Genomic DNA, 20,663 nt, shown 5'->3' with positions numbered 1-20,663 from the left:
TTTGGTCTAGATAGGTTTTGCGGTTATTCAGGGTTTGGCTTAGACAGGTGTCAATGTACAACATGCATTCTGTCTAAGTCACAATATGTAAAGTTCAAAACTACACAAAGAAACTCAATTAGATCAGTCATTTAAATGAAATCAAATGAAGTGGACATAATCTTAGTGAATGAACCTAGCTAAACAAGTATACTATTTCAATATGAATTAATTCCTTATGGTCATAATAAATTATCCATAATTAAAAATACAAAACCTGAATCCCTACAGCATTTTATTATAATTTCATTATTTTTTTATTACTGAACAAGCAATAAAAACAGTGTAATGATTAATATTTTATTATTTGTTTGTCATTTTTTTTAAAATTCGTATCTGGTTGATTTAAGACCTATTCTTGAATTCAAATCAGATAGACTAATCCACTGGAGTCACAAAAACCCTATCACATTGATTAGAAACCTAAATGATGAGACATTCTCTGTTTTTAATTTTTTCCCAAATAAGTGTTTACAGTTCCAACATCAAAATGTAAAGTAATGTCAGAATTCTGAAACAGATGTTGTCATGATACAAAAGATTTTTGTTATAAAATATCTAAGAGCCTGACACATGCTCTATTTTCTACAAAAAAAGTTGTAGAAAATTAACTCTTTTTCAGCAATCTTACTTAATTTTCCATTCTTGCTGATTTTTCATTTTTACATTTTTATGCAACATACACAAGAACTGCAATATAAACAGATCTATACAACTATTATTGTGATCTGTCATCGACCATCAAACAGTGGAAATATGTTTAAAAAAATGGAGGTGCTAATCAGGCAACAATATGCTATGACACAATGAACTGGATGCATAAACACAAGGACAGACAAATGAATGCTCAAAAAAAATATTATACCCCTGCAACTCAAGGGGTAGAACTAATAAATAATGTTAGTTTCATAATTTGAAATAATTGGCTGATATTGGTAAATATTGAACCAACCACTTTCCATCAAACAGTAAATCAGTATACATTTACTTAATAAACAAAACTTATACAAACCATGAAAATAAAAAATAGGGCATTATTGGAACATTAAATTATACCTTGCCATGAAATAGTGAACAAGAGGCTCCCAGTAGCCTGAATCGCCCACCTGGTTGAATTTTGCCTTTCAAAGGCAATAAATTTAACAAGAAGTTGTCCAACAATTTTGACTCAAGAAGTCTTTGGTAGGGCTTATCATAAGGATCATTTCAACAATTGAAAGTTTCTTTTAATCTATCATTGTTTTCAAGATATTGACTGAAAACTGTTTAAAAAAAGTCATTTTTCCACTTTCAAGGGCAATAACTCTTACAAGGAGTCAGGTCTCACAATCCACTTCCGGGTCAAATGGCCACCCCCTATGTAGTACCAAAAATACACTGAACCTAGAAATATGCATTGTAAATACATTATTTGTGTGTATTCTGATCAAAAGTAGTTAAAATAAAGCTGAGAATGTGTACTTCAAAATCATTTTGGTAATTTACTACAAAAGTGAATGAATATTGTTTACATGTGTGAGTAATTTGCCTCCATGCTGTCAGTTAGCAGGAAAGGTAAAAATGTTGATTTTCAGTTTTTTTTATTCAAGTAAATTTTGTGAAGAATTTCTAAGGTCATCGTACCATTAGAATACTGATTTTGAAAGCCTTCTTTTCCAAGCTTTGCAATGGTATGCAACTTTCAGGTGTCTTGGGACTTCACAGTGAAACATGGAAAATTACTTGTTTAACATGCAAAGTAATAGAAACTTAAGAAGTGGTTAGTAAGATCTCATCTGACAACTTTTATCCCTGAAAACTTTTGTAGTCCTAAATCTCCTAATAATAAGGATCATTTCAGCTATTGAAAGAATTTGGCAAACCCTAACGGTTTTGGAGATATATGCGAAAAACTACTGTCTGACCCCTACACTGTATGTTCTATTTTAAGTAATGGCTGCCATGATTTTTGACGGATCAAAAATCCCCACATCAGATTCTATGCAGGATACACCATGGAACATTCATAAATGTGTCAGAATTTAGTTAAACCTAACGGTTTTGGAGATGTATGTGAAAAACTATTGTCTGACCCCTACGTTCTATTTTTCGTAACGACGGCCATGTTTTCTACAAATAAAAAATCCCCAAAACAGTTCTATGCAGGATATCCCAAGGAACATTTATACCAAGTTTGGTTCTAATCAGTCAAGTAGTTTCAGAGGAGAAGTTTTGTATAATTGTTAACGACGACAGACGATGACGGAAGCCAAGTGATGGCAATAGCTCACATAGCCTTTGGCCAGGTGAGCTAAAAAAGGGGGATGGCAAAATGTTCAAAATGCCTTAACTCAAAACTTTATCTTAGAATTAGCTGAAAATATTACTTGACCAGTAATTTATAGTATTTAACAACTGCAAAGTTAAAAAAATCACTGATATTTTCTCCAAGTTATCATCTATAAAACAAGGGACAGACATACAGACGGACAGACATACAACTTTTCAGATGGTACCACATAATATCTCACAACTTTGTGTGGAAGGATATGAAAACCAATGAATAACAGTGTCATCACAGTAAACTGTACTTTAAAATGACCTCTTTGCACTATATAAATGTTAAACTTCAATAGCATTCTGTTTTTTTTTTTATTCTTTTCTTTCATTTCATGTAAAAGATAATGGAGAAAATACTGAAGAATTAACAACCTAAACAATTAAACCTGTAAGGTTATATAGTACAGCTACTAACATTTTAGCTATCCTTATAAAGAGAGATTTTAATTTGATAGGCTAAGTCCAAATATAGAAACACATCACCAAATAAATCGTAAAAGTGTTGATATAAAATTACATAAAATATCTAATTTTTTACAATGTAACCTATAAAATACTGAATAAGATTTAAATATTCACAAACATATATTAAACAACCACAACCAAAAAAATTATAAATATATATAACTTAAAATATGGTGTGGCCACCATAAGGACAAAAATCTCAATATGGCTAAAAAAAATCTTGTCTATGATATTAATTCTTAACAGTCCCAGACAAAATAAAGGTGATTAATTCATTTTCATGTTATTGTCACTTATACTACTTCATCAAAATAATCTTGTTTGTCTATACAACAAGTGACTATCTAGTCCTGCCCTAGTACAACATCAGACAATATGGAAACAGAGGTGACATCTATTAACGACTTACCCATGAGGTACTTCGGCTGTCACCAGAGGGTACATAAGGTCAACATCAGTGATGACCGATTAATGGTTAGACTCATAAACGCTACTTTTCCATATAAATCAAGAGATAACATGATATTGTCAAGATTGAATTGATTAAGCAAATAATTATTGTTTCCGTAAAATCAATCAAGTGTAGAATAATTGAACCATATCCATGTTCTCACTTTGAAATATAAAACATCAACAAGTGGTTTATATTAATTTATGACAAGAACAGCCTAATACTGAATTATGATTAATCGTTAAATAGATAATAATGCACTTTATTATGTAATTGCCTCATGCATCAGAGAAATGAAGATTTATTTTGATTTATAGATGTCATAATAAATTCAAAGAACTCCTACAAATAAGTCGCACTTATGAAACAAATTAAACTTTTAAGTGCAGCATAATACAACCACTGTACAATAAAAACAAGGGACTATATGTTAGGTAAAAAAAAAATGACTATAAGTTAAATTTGAAGTGTTTTACTTTTTTAACAAAACTCCTAGAATGTTTGTGTAGTATGAAATATTCTGTATATGTAACTAAAAAATTGGATGTGATTGCTTACAAGCCTTTTGTTGGTTTGTAACATGGCTTGGTACTGTGTTAATACATCTACAGTATTTTAATTAAAAAGTTGTGATTTAAGTTCTCCCTAGTCTGAACTTTTAAGGACTGTTTTTGTTTTTTTAGTAAAATATTCTGCCAAAAATAAATTGAGAACAAAAAACTAAATATGTAAGCATTCTCTCAAACAAAAGCTGAGAAACCTATCACAGAAATTTCCATCATGCATCACCTAAAAAATTCAACAAAAAGTCATATGGTAAACAGAAAATAGATAAGCAAGGAAAAAGGGGGGACACAGTACAAGTCAATGGCCAAATATCTAAGCATTCCCTCCAGCTGAGAAATCTGTTATGAAAATAGCCATTATGCATCACCTAAAAAGGAAGAAATATGTGGGTGATGGCTCACTAATGATACCAATCACAATATAAAGAAAATAAACAAAGTCTTCAGTAATTGTTGATTTTTTTCTATTAATGAATCCCACCATATGGCATACCTACAGGACAAATGTTTTAAAATTTCAAGCCTCTGTAATGAATAACAACTTTTAAAATGACTGGTTTTCTTTCCAGTTTTATTTGATGTTTCCAATGTCATTAATGCATATTTCTTAAAACTGAAAATATCCTGTGATTGTTATGTAATATAGTTTTTTTAAATCATATGAAATGTTTGTAAACATGGGCACAAAAGAAAAAGAGTTGAGTATACCAATAAAAAATTAAATCATATCGATTTTAAGAAATGGAATCACATTCTTAAAAATTGCTTAAATACTTTGCCTACACAAATCTATTAGAGGTATCTCTAAATTAGAAAAGCTAATCACTCACCTACTCAGAACATGCAGCATACAACTGATCATAAATTACTCACTTACTCATAACTTGCAGTATACAACTGATCACAAATCACTCATCTACTCATAACATACAGTATACAACATATCATGGATCACTCACCTACTCATAACATGCAGTATACAACTGATCATAAATCACTCACCTACTCATAACATGCAGCATACAACTGATCATGAATCACTCACTCACTCATAACTTGCAGTATACAACTGATCATGGATCACTCACCTACTCATAACATGCAGTATACAACATATCATGGATCACTCACCTACTCATAACATGCAGTATACAACTGATCATAAATCATTCACCTACTCATAACATGCAGCATACAACTGATCATAAATCACTCACCTACTCATAACATGCAGCATACAACTGACCATAAATCACTTAACTACTCATAACATGCAGTATACAACTGATCATAAATCACTCAACTACTCATAACATGCCGTAAACAACTGATCATAAATCACTCACATGATCATTACATGCAGTATATAGCTGATCATACATCACTCATCTACTCATAACATGCAGCATACAACAGATCAAGAATCACTTACCTACTCATAACATGCAGCATAAAACAGATCATGAATCATTCACATGACCATTACATGCAGTATAAATTTTTATTTTTGCTTTTGTTAAAAACAAAGATGAAGCAAATTATTTTGATGTAAAAAATGGAAAAAGTTTGAGTTTACTTAAGGGAGGTAATTTCATTTCTTCTGGTAGGCACTACTAAGCCTTTTAAACCCTCATTCTTTGCAGAGGACTTAGAAAAAAAAATTGTACCGTGTAACGAAATTTTCCAACTCAGATTTCTTTTTCTTTGTTGATATTTCGTCTACTGAAAATTTCTCTGGTAAGGGAGATAATTCCTATAAAGCAAACATAATTTTCCCATTTGTCATTATAGACACTGATTTACCTACATCTCACCTAAAGTTTGTTTATCTTACTTTGGAGTCTTCAGACAGTAACTATACTGCTTTATGTACACTTGCAAATAATGCTTAACTTCCTAGAAAATTTTGTCAAAATCTATTGGTTTAGGAGGAATTCCCCTTTCAATGTTTTATCATGTTAAAACTTTAAGTTAAATAATCGCCCTTTGAAACACCTGACAGTAATTAAATTTCTTCATGCACATCAACATATAATGACAACCTTCCTATAAATTTTCATCAAAAGCTCTTGAACAGTAGAGTTGCACTTACAAATATGTGGACTGACAGAAGTACAGACAGAAAGACGCACACAGGGTGATTCCTATTTACCTACCCAAGCTTTGGTTGTTAATAAACCTTTAATGTACTTACGATTAGGTCTTAGACATTCCATTTTTTAATTTCAGTAACTTTTCTGGTAGATATTATAAATACTGAACAACCAACTACTTCATTTTCGTCACTTTTTCATCCTGAAAATAAAAAAAAAAACTTTCATGTTTTATCTATCCTTTTAATTTTTTTGCTAATTTTCCCAAAATCATGATACACCAGTTTTCAAAGCACTTTATAATAAAAGTTATAATTTAAGATTTTTGTTCAAGTAAAGAATTTTTATTTTATTCAAAGATACTACTGTGGTCTTAATGAAATAAAGCCTGCTTGGTCAGAGTGCAGTTAAGACAGGACACCTGCTTGATAAGAGAGCAGGTAAGACAGGACATCTACTTGATCAGAGTGCAGTTAAGACAGGACACCTGTTTGATCAGAAAGCAGTTAAGATAGGTCATTTGCATGATCAGAATGCAGCTAAGACAGCACACCTGTTTGATCAGAGTGCAGTTAAGACAGAACATCTGCTTGATCAGAGTGAAGTTAAGACAGAACATCTGCTTTATCAGAGTGCAGTTAAGACAGGACATCTGCATGATCAGAGTGCATTTAAGACAGGACATCTGCTTCATCAGTCCAGCTAAGACAGGACATCTGCATGATCAGAGTGCAGTTAAAACAGAACATCTGCTTCATCAGTCCAGCTAAGAATGGACATCTGCTTGATGAGAGTGCAGTTTAGACAGGACACCTGCTTCATCAGAGTGCAGTTAAACCAGGGCACCTGTTTGATCAGAGTGCAGTAAAGACAGGATACCTGATTCATTAGAGTCCAATTAAGACAGGACATCTGCTTCATCAGTCTAGTTAAGACTGGACACCTGCTTGATAAGAGTGTAGTTAAGACAGGACATCTGCATGATCACAGTGCAGTTAAGACAGGACATCTGCTTGATCACAGTGCAGTTAAGACAGGACATCTGCATGATAAGAGTGGATTTATGACAGGACATCTGCTTGATCAGAGTGCAGTTAAGACAGGACATATGCTTGATCAGAATGCAGTTAAGGCAGGACATCTGCTTGGTAAGTGGGCAGATAAGACATGACATCTGTTTGGTTAGGAGGCAGATAAGACAGGACACCTGTTTGATCAGGGTGCAGATTAGATACGACTGTCCATTTTCATGAGGTTAAGTTTAAACATGTTAGATGCTTGTTAAGAGTTCATCATGTTACAGGTCTCCAGTTTAATGTCCATTGCCTAGTTATACAGCTTTACTAATAATTTTACCATTAAACCAGTCATAGACGACCATGGTAACAGTGGAAAGGTAAAATAAATTTTGTATGATGTATAGAACAATAATTGATTACTCAATTGATTGTAGTTTTATGGGGGGATATTTTATCCATTTCAGACCATGAATGTTCTATCGACAGAATTAATCCTGCTTTATACAAGTCAGGTCACTGCGCTATTAGAAGAAACAGCCTGCCATCCCACTAAGACACATTATTCTGACTCCATGTCAACCAGTCATCATTTACATCCTAAATGCAGCATGCTTGGCAGACAAGCAGTGACTACCCAGTTTTGGTAACTAAACGCACAACCTCCCACACTTGAGGCAAGCACTCTACCATATGACCATCAAGGCAGTTTGAACTTGGAACAATTGTATGTATGGGGAAATGGAGCAGAGTTGAAGGAATCAGTCATTGGAAATTACATGTATTAATAAAGGAAACATGAATTGGTCAAATAGGATTCTAGATGATAATAATGTGGGAACCAATTTCAGCCGAACTCCATTGACAGATTATGATTCTACAATATTTAAAATGATGTTATTGAATAAAAAAATAGACACTTCACCTTTATTTTAGACATATGACCTTGAATATACCCAATATGTAGTAAAATTTAAATGAGTCAGCGAAGTACTACCATTCAAATGGTACTAAAAACATTCATTATATACATAGACCCAGTGACTTAGGACTGCTGTTTTGAATTTCCTAGTTGGAACAAAACCCCTGATAATAGAATAAGGACAGATTGAAGCAACAATATACTGTAAGGCGGTGTGGGTGTAAAATTGGTGAGGCCAAAGGGTTAATAATTTTTGGCGGATACTAAGTGGTGCACTAAGTATTTTTTCTTAAGTAAATATTTTGTGGAATTTAATTTGTCATTTTTTGACAGACTGCTTAAATACACCAAAATTAGCAATCCATGAAAGTTACCAACTATACAGTTTACCATTCTTGATAAAGACATGTCAACTTTATGCTGTTTCATTACTATATACTATGAAATCACACATATTGATCTTGGGGAAACATTTTTTTTTTTACTTTGTATATTTACTACCAAATGAAGTGAACAATTCATTTAATGAGCAAGCTACAATGTAGTCTTATCAAATCCATGAATTTTAAATCCTTTAATCTGATAATATTTTCACCAAACAGTGAGAACTTCAGTATTTTCACAGTTTATCAATGTTAATAAGTATGTATGTATAAAACCATCCAATGCTGAGTTGATTTGACTTCATTCATGTTTTTTCACACATTTTATGAACATGTATGAAAGTTCTATGTCAAACTAGAGACCTATGCACTAAGTGAAAATGATAACTCGTGTTCTTCTGAGGACAATAATGATTGTAAAACAAAAACAGGAGAGGAAGTCTGTCACCAAAACAATTAGTAAGGTCATTTGGTGTATCTAAGGACATACAAAATGACAACTTTTTCCGACATTAAGAACTCACTTATTAGTAACAAATAATCCTCCTGGAATAATTACACAGCAAACAACACATTTCTACAATAAGGAATATGGTAATTGAGCAGGCAGGGAGCATCATCTTCCTGTATAAGAAAGCTCAACGCCCGCTAAACATACCTTGGTTTCCTCATTCTTTCGCTTATTAAACAATCATTTTATGACATTAAATGTAGTCAAAACAAGTTATACTAATCACAATAATATCAGCCTTAAAAGAAGACATTATTATTTATAGTTTGTATGGGGCCATCTATTTACATCAAGCAGATAAATTTGCATATATTTTAACAACATACTAATGTTAATCTAATTATGAATTTATATCTATTGTTTACCATGCAGAAGAACTAAGAACACAAATTGTTCCTCGTGCTGCAGGGTACAAAGAATGACATGGATACCTATGGTCCCTTTTTATCTAGCCAGTATTCGTAACAAAAGAAATAATTTAACAAGTACTATCTTTAAAAAAAAGATATCTGACACATTTTCTTGCTTTGTCAGTCTATTTTTAATGTATGTAGCCAATCCAATTTAGATTTTATTTAGTGAATTATATTATCACTATGCTAAGTTTCATATTTCAATAAATTATTTAATTGGTTCAACATTAAACCATTCTATACAGACAAAACCTGTTTTTAATTGAAAATATTCCAGACACAAATGCCCCAACTGTAACCTTGGATACCACAGTTGTCATCACTTCTTACCAATGAAATGGGATGTTCTTAGCCACTACAGTGGTTACATTACCACCGATAAATGTGATGACACTACTACAACCATTTAGCAGTTGGCTCCTACTAGATACCATTCTTTGATCTCATTGAATACAAGGGAAAATGTGATATATATAAGATGGAATTTATCACTTGTATAATATATATTTACCAAGTTTCCATTTCATAAAATTTCTGTGAAATCAATTCCATATGTGCCTATATTGCTACAGACCATTAACCATAGTTTGAAAGAAATCTGTCAAAAAATGGAGGTACTATCCAGGCAAAAAGCCTACATCAATTATTTATAACTAAGTCTTTGGTCTCCCATGACTGATTTGATTTCTGCGAAAAGCGGATCTAAGATTTTATAGCTATATACCAAATATTCACCACAGTTTGACAGAAATCTGTCCAAAAAATGGATGGGCTATCCATGTTACAAGCCTAAATCATTTATAACTAAATCCCTCTCCCTTAACTTGGTACACCCTTGACTGCTTTCTAAGAAAATTTCAATGCCATCCAAGAGTTTATAGCTACTAACCATTCACCACAGTTTGAAGGAAATTCTTCCATAAGTGCAGGTGTTATCAAAAGGACATGCATGCCTAACTTAATCATTTATAACAGATCCCTCTACCATGTAGTACAAAGTCAAATTGTTGAAAGCACAAGCTGTTTATGTAGCAAATCTTTAACCATCAATTAAAAAAGGCTCTAACTTTCATAATGTAGCAAGTCTTTAACCATCAATGAATAAAGGCTCGAACTGTCATAATGCCGAAAATTGTGAACCATCATTTGATAAAGTCTCAAACTGTCATTATGTAGCTAACTTTTAACCATCAATAAATAAAGGCATGAACTGTCATAATGTCGCAAATTGTTAACCATCATTTGAAAAAGGCTCTAACTGCCATTTTTTTAGGAAATCGTTAACCATCAGTTGAAAAAGGCTCTTACTGTCATCATGTAGCCAATTGCAAACCACCATGTGTTGAAGGCACAAACTGTTTATGTCGCAAATCTTTAACCATCAATTAATAAAGGCTCTAACTTTCAACATGTAGCAAATTCTTCACCATCAAATGATAAAGGCTCTTATTGTCATCATGTGGCAAATTGTTAACTATCAATCCTTACTGATCCTATTAGAAAAAACCATGTTAAAGAACAGATGCCAATCTACTGACACAGATCCTTTTAAGACAAGGCATGTTGAAGAACACAAGCCAATATATAAAAAGATCCACTCCGGGATGCAGCTTCATAGGAACAAAGAGGTCAAACCCTGAGCAACTGGAGTAAGTATTGACACAGCACACAAGCTTGATACTGATTGAATATTGTTTAGTATAATATACTTGACACAAAAATCAAAGTGCTTTATTTTCTGTCCCAAATTGCTAAATTGTCTATTCTTTCTTAAGGGGTTTAGCACCTTCCATACAATTTCAGAGTTCCATTCTCTTTTACTCAAATGATCAGCATGCTAGTTTCCCCCTTATTTCTAACTGGTTAAAGTCACAACTCAAAAAATAATCCAAGCCATCATGTGGTGGTTTGTTTTTTTTTGGGGTACGATTTCAAATAGATCCATTCACTTATTTTCAAGTTTATTGTCAAGATATTACAAAAATGCATGTTTCTGGCCCCTTGTTGGCCCCTTATTGCTAAAAGATTCCAATCTTAACCCCTAACATTACTTCCAGTCTGACCTATGTGGTACAGAATATTGTGGAACATCCATTTGCTTCAATTAAGCTATACAAGTTAATTCTATATAGATCTATATGTTTGTTTTTGGCCCCTAATTCAAAAATAGTGCACTAATGGAACATTAAGTGATACCCAGCCATGTAAGGGTGAAAACCTAGTTATTTTTTTTTGTCTTTCAAGGACAATAACTGCAACAAGGACCTGTCCGACAATTTTGACTCAATGAAGACTTTGGTAGAACTTATCATAAGGATCATATCATCAATTGAAAATTTCATTATATCTATCACAGTTTCAAAATAACAGCTGAAAACTGCTAAAAACATAATAATTTTTTGTCTTACAAGGGCAATAACTCTAACAAGGAGTTGTCCAAAAAGTTTGACCCCTGCAAACTTTCCTAGGCTGTATCATAAGGATCATTTCAGCAATTGAAAGTTTCATTCTATCTATCATAGTTTTCAAGATATTGTCTGAAAACTAAAAAAACATCTTTTTAATTTTTCAAGGGCAATAATTCTTACAATGAGTCATCTGACAACTTTGATCCCTAGCCACTTATGTAGGCTTTGTAATAAGGATCATTTTAGCAATAAAAAGAATTTGGCTAAATATTACGGTTTTAGATATATACAAGAAAAACTTCTGACTGACCCTTTTGTTCTATTTTTAATAACGGCAGCCATGTTTTTCGACAGATCAAAAATCCCCACATAAGTTCTATGCAAGATATTCAAAAAAACATTCATACCAAGTTTGGTCCCAAGTAAAATCAGAGGAGAAGAGTTGAAAAACTGTTAACGACAACAACAGATGCCAAGTGAAGGCAATAGCTCACATGGCCTTGGCCAGGTGAAAAAAAAAAACAAGCAAAAATCATTGAAAAAGGGCAATACCTCCAACATGGCTAAACAGATTAAAATGAGAATTTGACCACAGAAAGATTTCATCATGCTAAACACTTTTACCTATTCTCTAAAGCTAATGGTTTTGGAGATACATGCAAAAAACTACTGTCTGACCCATATGCTCTATTTTTAGTAACGACAGCCATGTTTTTTGACGGATCAAAAAGCTCCATGTCAGTTCTATGGCCTCACTAACCACTTCAGGGTCAAATGGCCACCCCCTATGTAGTACCTAAAAGACATTTAACCTAGAAATATGCATTGTAAGTGCATTATTTGTGTGTATTCTGATCAAAAGTAGTCAATATTATGATGAGAATGTGTACTTTAAACTCATATTTTTAATTTACTACAAAAGTGTATGAATATTGTTTACATGTGTGAGTAATTTGCCTCCATGCTGTCAGTTAGCAGAAAAGGTAAAAATGTTGATTTTCAGTATTTTTTATTCAAGTAAATTTTGTGAAGAATTTCTATGGTCATTGTTCCATTAGAATAATGATTTTGAAAGCCTTGTTTTCCCAGCTTTGCAATGGTATGCAACTTTAAGGTGTCATTTGTCCTGGAAATTCACAGTGAAACATTGAAAATTACTTGTTTAACATGTAAAGTAATGGAAACATCAGAAATGGTTAGTGAGACCTATGCAGGACTCATCAAGGATCATTTATCTTAAGTTTGGTTCCAATTGGTCAAGTAGTGTCAGGGCAGAAGAGTTGAAAGTTTGTTAATGGAGACAACGACAAAGGACACCAAGTGATGGCAATAGCTTACATGGCCTTTGGCTAGGTGAGCTAAAAACAGGTATACACGGAAAAACCCAGTTTGCTTTTTTACTATTATCTAAAAAAATGGAAAGAAATATATCATAACTTTTTATGTTTTTAAATTCTTGACTTGGGACAGGCACAAAAAATGTGGTGGGGTTAAAGTACTTTGGTATGATCACAACCCTCCCTCTTTTAAATCCGACTACTGTATAAAAAATAATACACAATTAATCATACCTAAAAAGATCTGAGTCCCTTGTTAAAAGATAAATAAAGAAACTGATTATACATTACGCAAATGAATTTGTTTTGACAATTTAAAAAAACGGTGAACTTTTTTAACTAAGTGAAATTTTAACCATACCTATATATTAAAACATGTACATTGACTTGTTACAAATTAAACTTGTAAAAAATTTATTTAATGAATGCACTTTCTATCAATTAATTTTGACATAAATCTTTCAAATGGAACCCTAAATTTTTTACAACAGTCTTATATTTTATGAACCTAGAGTAGCTTTTTGTATCAAACCAAATTCAAGGAAGTCATGGATTTTCAAAGTGCCGAATGAACCATTACATTTTTCCACTAAAACATGTAGTTATAATTAAGACAAAGTATACTATCTACATTAGTCAAACATTTCTAATCTAACTTGTACAACAACAAAAGAAAAAAAAACCATCTCAAAACTTATCTACATTCCTAGATGCATTAAGGGTAACATCTAAATACAGAGTAGACACACACACACATGATCAATTACAAGGTGAAATAGTGTTAAATAGATGAAATAAATAGCAGCAAAAAAATACCATAGTGTGAAAAATTCAAATCATCAAAATGCATGACATAACACAATCAACTCAAACAATAACAATATGAACTACCATTATAATCAAAGTGCTCATGGCACTGGCAGTTTTTGATTCTTGTGAAACTTGTGACAAAATTTCAAAGAATACGTAATGTTCAATTAAATTGTGATCATACATTGTATTTTAAATACTATTAAGAACTGTCCATTGTTAAATGTATAAACATAAAGTCAATCTATACTACTGATCCAACTTCATCCATATTTACAAATTTTGTTCCATTCCACCTTTTCCCCTAATTTTAACTCTATCTAAAAGTTAATGTGTATTTACATTCAAAGCTATATTACCACAGTATTTATCCTACATATTAACTTTACTTAAATAAAACAGTTATCAGCTTAAGAAAATAATTTCCTTAACACAAGATTCGACACTAGACACTTTTATAAATTTTCCTGCCAATTTCTTGCAATTGGTTAAAATCACTGCTCTTCACTTTCTGTTTATAAATGGTAACATATCAATGATAGGAAGGGTAATTTGACTTGTAAATGTGTTAAAATGAAAACATTTAACACATTTTATCCTTGCAGACACATTACTGCAAGAAATAAATTCTCTAAATGTAAATTTATTACTAAATATCTTTCAAGGCCAAAAAGGGGTCCCTCATGCTCCCTTCTATGCCAGATATCCAAAAAAAATATTCATACCAAGTTTGGTTCCAAATGGTCAAGTACAATCAAAGGAGAAGAGTTTTGAAAAAGTGTTAATGATGACGAGATGATATGAAGACTAGACCAAAAATTTTATTTGTATAAATAATAGAATATCATTGAGCTCAAAAATTGCAAGAAACATATAGCTTTTGAAGACAGTAATTATAAAAAGAACACAAATATTCATATTGTTAAATTCATTCCGTAATTTCACTTTTAGACTTCAATAAATCTTAAAACAAAAATGGTTTCCTAACAAATAGCCACAGTGGATCCTTAAAGGTGCACTTCCAGAATTGATTTGACGCGTTTTTATCATTGTTCAGAGGCTATATCACACCCTTAACCGCTCATGTCTACAAAATTTAAAATTGTTCACAAACATAATGGCTCTCAGGGCTGATAACATGACCTATTGCTAAAAAAGCATATGATACTGTTGAAAAATGATATGTAATAATCTACATTTATCACTTATTTTTTTTAACAATACTGATTTTGCATTACTTATAGCATTGTTTTCTGTATATTATTGGCCCCCAGGGCAATACTGTGAAAGTGCTATTGTTTATCCGGTACCAATTTCTGTGGTTTTCGTGTGTAGACCACACCATGAAATTTGGTTCCCAGCCAAAAAAGAGATTTTAACTGATATGTACAGTGTTCTAGGATTCCTATTTCCCGTTACCTGGGGCAAGTGAAATTTGAGTCAGGGAAAGTTAGGTACTTAGTTATACTTTCCTGTGGCAAGTTGAAAACTTCATATGCTGTAAGGATTTGTTTTGTTCCGAAAGCAGTCACTGACTGTGGGAAAGTTGATTTTATAAGGATTTTTCCTGAGGAAACCTCAATTTCTGAAAAATCCTAGAACACTGTATGTATACTAAAAACTTCAAGACCATGAATTCAAGAATCCAGTAACTTGTGTTTTTCCCTAATCCACAAAAATTAGTATCAGGAATAGTGAAGAGTAATTATATAAAAAGAATAACAAGGAACGGTTTCACTAATTAGAATTACTCATTACTTGTGGTAAAAAAATTAAAACATGTCATTTCAAATATTGCCCTTGTTATTAGCCTTTGATTCCTATTGTTGAGAATTATATCAACTTCAAGTACAATATCAACAAGGCCATGTATTAATCTGTAAATATCACTTAAAAGTTAAGTAAGTTTTGGAAAAAATAATAGTTAAACAATATTAGACTCCACTTAAGACTGTGGTTTGTTCTACATTTATATGGAAAAGAAAATCAAGTAATTAAAAAATTCTACAAAGGATCCTGGAATAGCTCCACCTTATACAAGTTTATCACCTTAAATGTCAGTGGGAAAATTACCAAAAGGTTTCTCAATAATATATGGAAATGCAATTAAGACTCCATTCTTTTTCATTGAAAAACATGTTCTTTGCTATATGCATTTGACCATCCACTCATTTTTGCTTGTCATGTTATCTTCCATACACCATATCATACAGGATAGAATACTGTATGTGTTACATTGTAGCTATTCCCAGGACATGGATATGTTCATGCATGGGCCTTCGTCCTGTCCTTTGGAAGCAGATTAAAACATTCATATACTGATATATCCTTTCAGCACAGATCCTTGGTCACATGGTGACCTCTGCATCTGAATTGTCTTTTCATACATTCAAGTGCACTAGCCACAAGGAAGACCCTACACCATGTACAATGTATATCAGATATGCATGGACTCTTGGTGACTTTTGTGTTTGTCATAAAGTAAGACTATTGGCAATGTAATTATAAGCTGATCATGAGGAAGACATATATATCCATGTAACTTGTTCCATTCATTTTTCTCTGAAGATCATAGCATCAATTGACTTCATATCAATTTAAACCCTTGAGTACTATATATGATGCAACTGAATGCCTGAGAGCTTGATCTATGCCTGAATTTGAACTACTTTATGTATTTATATATTTTATGGATAGATCCTTGTTCTATATATAACTGTGTAATTACATTGATCTATAAGGCATTGGCATTTAGTGACTTGGTTTCTAAAGTTAATTGGTTTAAGCATACATATTAACCCTGACAATTTTTACAGGAGACTCCAGGAAAACAGACCTTTCTCTTGCAATTAATCAGTCTCTCTCCCAGAGACACAAAATTCCCATTTTTGTGGACATCTAAGTGCAAGACCTCCTGTGTTTGTATTTTTCGGTTTTAATGGGTGCCATTTTCTTTGTTTTTTAACACATACACCATTGGTTTCATATGCCCTTGATTTCAGCTGATTCATGCTTTCTAAACTTCCCATAACCAACAAAGAAATCCTACATAGTTTAAGATTTTAATGGATAGTTCTGTCAAGGTCAAGGCTGGCAATTTAATTAAATTCTTTGATATTAAACTTTACTATTGACTATTGGAGTATAAAATGTCTATGAATAGTAAAACAGTATCCAACTTCACACACATTTACCAATTTTCTTCCATTTCACCTTTTCCACAAATTTTTGAACCTGTCAATTTGCATTTACAATCAAAAACTATTCTAATAGTGTATTTATCCCACATAATATACTCAAATAAACCAATTTCAGCTAAAACGGATAATTTACATATGTCATTGATGCACATACCTAGATTTTCAAAAACAAGACACTTTTTATCAATTTGAATTTTCCCACCAATTATACTCGGTAAAAATCAATGCTCTTCACTTCCTGTTTATTATCAATAAAATATTATTGAGTGGATGAAGATTTTGACTCATAAGAAAATTTAATTGAACAAGCTCAACACAGATTATACTTCTTGACACATCACTCAGAGAACTAAATTTCCTAAATGTACAATGTCAATTTATTTCTACACTTCTTCCAAAGCCAAAAACAGGTCCCTCTAATCTTTGTGAATGCAGTTGATTTGAAGACATTGGTAGATCTTAATTTTATTTTGCAGAATAGAATGTCATTGAGCTGAAAAATTCCCAGAAACATATTTACTGGTTATAAAAGAGGTATTGAATGATACAAAAGGAATTAAATTTTGACTATATACACACAACTTTGTGGATTCTTGAATTCCTGGTTCCATAATGTGATAAAGTCATTCCTTCAAAACTGAAGATTTGTCATTTTTCAGCTGGAGATTTGGTTTGAAAACTGGAGGTTTTTAATCAGTTTTTTTTTTTTTTTTTCGCGGTGTCAAACATGTGTGAAACTTATGGCAAACCTTGTATTAAGTCTGTTTCCATGAGAAAAAAAATGCTGAATACTCCATTTGAATGACCCTTTTGATGGATTAACATTTTGAACATTTTAATGATTTTATTTACTAATGACAAGAACAGCATAGACACAAATAACTTTCTATTTATAAGTTTCATCATTACTATATAGCTTCTATTAATTAAATAATTTTCATTTAAAATTGTCACTACAATAGCTACTTTACATAAATATAATATGCATCAAAATGATTTCATTTCAAATAATCATTACTGGTTTGGCATAACTTAAACTTTGACTTCCATGCAGCATTGAATTTGGAATAGTACTTCTGAGGGTTTCAGTAAACACATAAATGGGAATTAATTTCATTTGGAACTAAATTTCATGGTCTACCTATGAAAACCACGAAAATTGGTTCCTATGAACAATAGTACCTTCACAGAGAATTCATATATGAAGAGTGAACAAAATTTATACTCTTGATAAAATGAATAATATTTATCAATCAAATACAATCCTGAATGGAAAAATATGTAAAACATTCCAAGAAATATCATCTAGGGTACTTCTGAAATCATCCTGGATGAAAATTAATATCTAAAAGTATCCAGGATAACGCATCATATAAAAAAATTCTCAAAATCATTAACACCTATAACACTGTCAACTCTTTATACCCCTCAATAAAACAAGCCCCAACTTGGAAGTCGCTAATATTGTTAGCAACTTCTTGCAATTCGTAATTATAGTACCTTATATTTGCGTATGATTTGCATAATTACATATTAATAGTCCATGTTATGCTACAGATTTGTGTGGTATTTAATGCCATAACATCATACATATAGTTCTAGCCTCATACAATATAAAAATGTACGTCTTAAATATCAAAAATGTATGTTCTACGTGTGTCTCTTGCTTGTATGAGAACGGGAAGTTTACATGAAATGATTGGTTAGCACTGAACATTACCCAGTTTACGATTCAGGCACAGGGGCTTGTTATAAGACTATATACATATTTTGTTAGAATTTATTCAGGCCCCAATATCTATGAATACTCAATGCCAGTTGTTTAATTAAGTTCCTAATCTGGTTCCCAGGTCGATATCATTAGCGACCCAAAGTGCGCTACAACGCACCTCTTTTAAAAAATATCATACAGGTGTCTATGTGTGTTTTTATGCTTGTATGAGAACAGGAAGTTTACAGTATAAGTCTTATTTTTCTGATATTTGTATGTTCAATCTTTTTAAGGCTGAGTATGGCCTTGGAAAACATTTAACTGTTTTAAAATATCCCTCCATAACATTTGATATTATTTTTTTTCAGTGCAAATAAGATAGGTGAACTCTCCTATTTTACACAGGATATAATATTGGATGTTACACTAACACACGAACACAATTTTCAGGTGGCTCACTGATGTAAAGTTAATGCTAATAGAGCTGCAGATACAAACGTAACATTGGTAGTGCAGACTTACAGATATATATATATAATATACTGCCTGTGAGTGTGAGCGGTAACTGCAATGATTGAATGAATATACTCGAGTGTGAGAGTGCAGTGTGCAGTATTGTGAGTCCATGCATTTATGTCCCCCATGTGTTTCTCTTCGTGACAGATTACAAATCATTTGCCGTGTAAAGTCAGCGCACATCATTCTGACAATGACATACCTTTTACATTGACGCTTTAATTTTCATATTCATTTTTAAGCTGAAGCATGGAATGGCGGGTTTCTTCGCTTATCTCCCTTGTGATGTACCGCGTCAAGTTTTACAACTCCTGATTATTATCTGACTTATAACAAGGATTTTAATAGTATACTGTACTACAAAAACCCTTACTTATTATATTTCCATCTTAAATGGTCTGTTTACTACTTATCATGTTTGTCTTTCTTAATTTACTACTTTCTTTTTTCTTTGTATAATTAACAGTTTCCCTTTGAAAAAGGGGGAATGGTTGAACGTATGGAGGTCAGTGACTTTTATTACAAGAACTGGTCACTCCTGACAAAGTCTACATAATGTGTAAAAAAACTGTGCCTCCCCAGTTTTTATAACTGTTTAACTTAAAGCTTGTAAGATTTACATTTGACATGTGCATACGGGGGAAGAGAAATTATTCATAATTTTAGTTATAATATGGGGTAGGCATTGCCTAAATCAAAGAGCACCGTGAGCTTTACTATATATGTACCGTCTGTGCGAGACTCGTAAAAATAATAATGGACATTACAAAGAGGGGGGCGACCCGGATGAAAATTTTTGCTTCGCAAGTGCAAAATTTTTATTTATATTTAACCAGCAAGCAAAATCAATATTTCTATTTGAAAATATGTCTCGTTAATTAATGGGGGAGTTTTTTTTTCAATAAATGAATAACTTGAACATTTTTTTCCCAAAAAATTACAACCCCATAGGCCATACCCCCTTTCCCCTTGCTCTCAAAATGGTCAATAACTTTTTAGCACTTCGCAATGCTTTACATTTTTTATCCCTTAAGTGCATCTCTAGCAACATCCATTTTAGTTTTGGCCTGTCCGATCAATCTGTACAGATACCGGAAATGTTACAGTTGTCCACGGATGGTGGAAATATTTTACACATATCATGTGATGTAAACGAAATTCAGATGACAGCTGTAAATTCCGAACAAGAAAATGATTGCTTTTCCTATCTTCGAAAAGCTATGCTTCAATTTTGATAAAATAATCGGAGTTAAATTATTTTCTGAGGTGGGTTAGGTTCTTGACAACAGCAACAGTGGAACAGCGGAGATACACGTACGTACATCCACGTGGTTTTTCCCGAAGTTTTTATAAACATAGCATTCACTTCTTTAAATGAGTAAAACAAATTAGAAAAGACTTGAAAACTATCAGAAAAGATGAATCTATTTTTACTGAAACGTATTCTTAACCTATATTTTTTATTTGTTGGACTGAAGGAAACAATGAATAGACCCCTTTGTG

General features: G+C 32.3%; 1 long non-coding RNA gene across 2 annotated transcripts; it reads right to left on the bottom strand.

Moving 5' to 3' along the window:
- Positions 1-327: 327 nt before the first annotated feature.
- Positions 328-19,415, bottom strand: LOC148601891 (uncharacterized). 2 transcript variants are annotated; one of them, XR_015917352.1, is made up of 3 exons: positions 19,363-19,415; positions 6,035-6,135; positions 328-4,208 (listed from the first exon to the last, which is right to left on the bottom strand). It is a non-coding gene; the product is annotated as an uncharacterized LOC148601891 (long non-coding RNA). The 2 variants fall into 2 exon arrangements; XR_015917351.1 differs by lacking the exon at positions 19,363-19,415 and adding an exon at positions 19,167-19,187.
- Between the last annotated feature and the right edge of the window lie 1,248 nt (positions 19,416-20,663).

Source organism: Perna viridis, chromosome 12 (genome assembly GCF_037379345.1).
Source record: "Perna viridis isolate PV_CMFRI_1.1 ecotype Kerala chromosome 12, ASM3737934v1, whole genome shotgun sequence".
Classification (NCBI taxonomy): Eukaryota; Metazoa; Mollusca; class Bivalvia; order Mytilida; family Mytilidae; genus Perna; species Perna viridis.
This window is presented reverse-complemented; position numbering and strand designations above follow the sequence as displayed.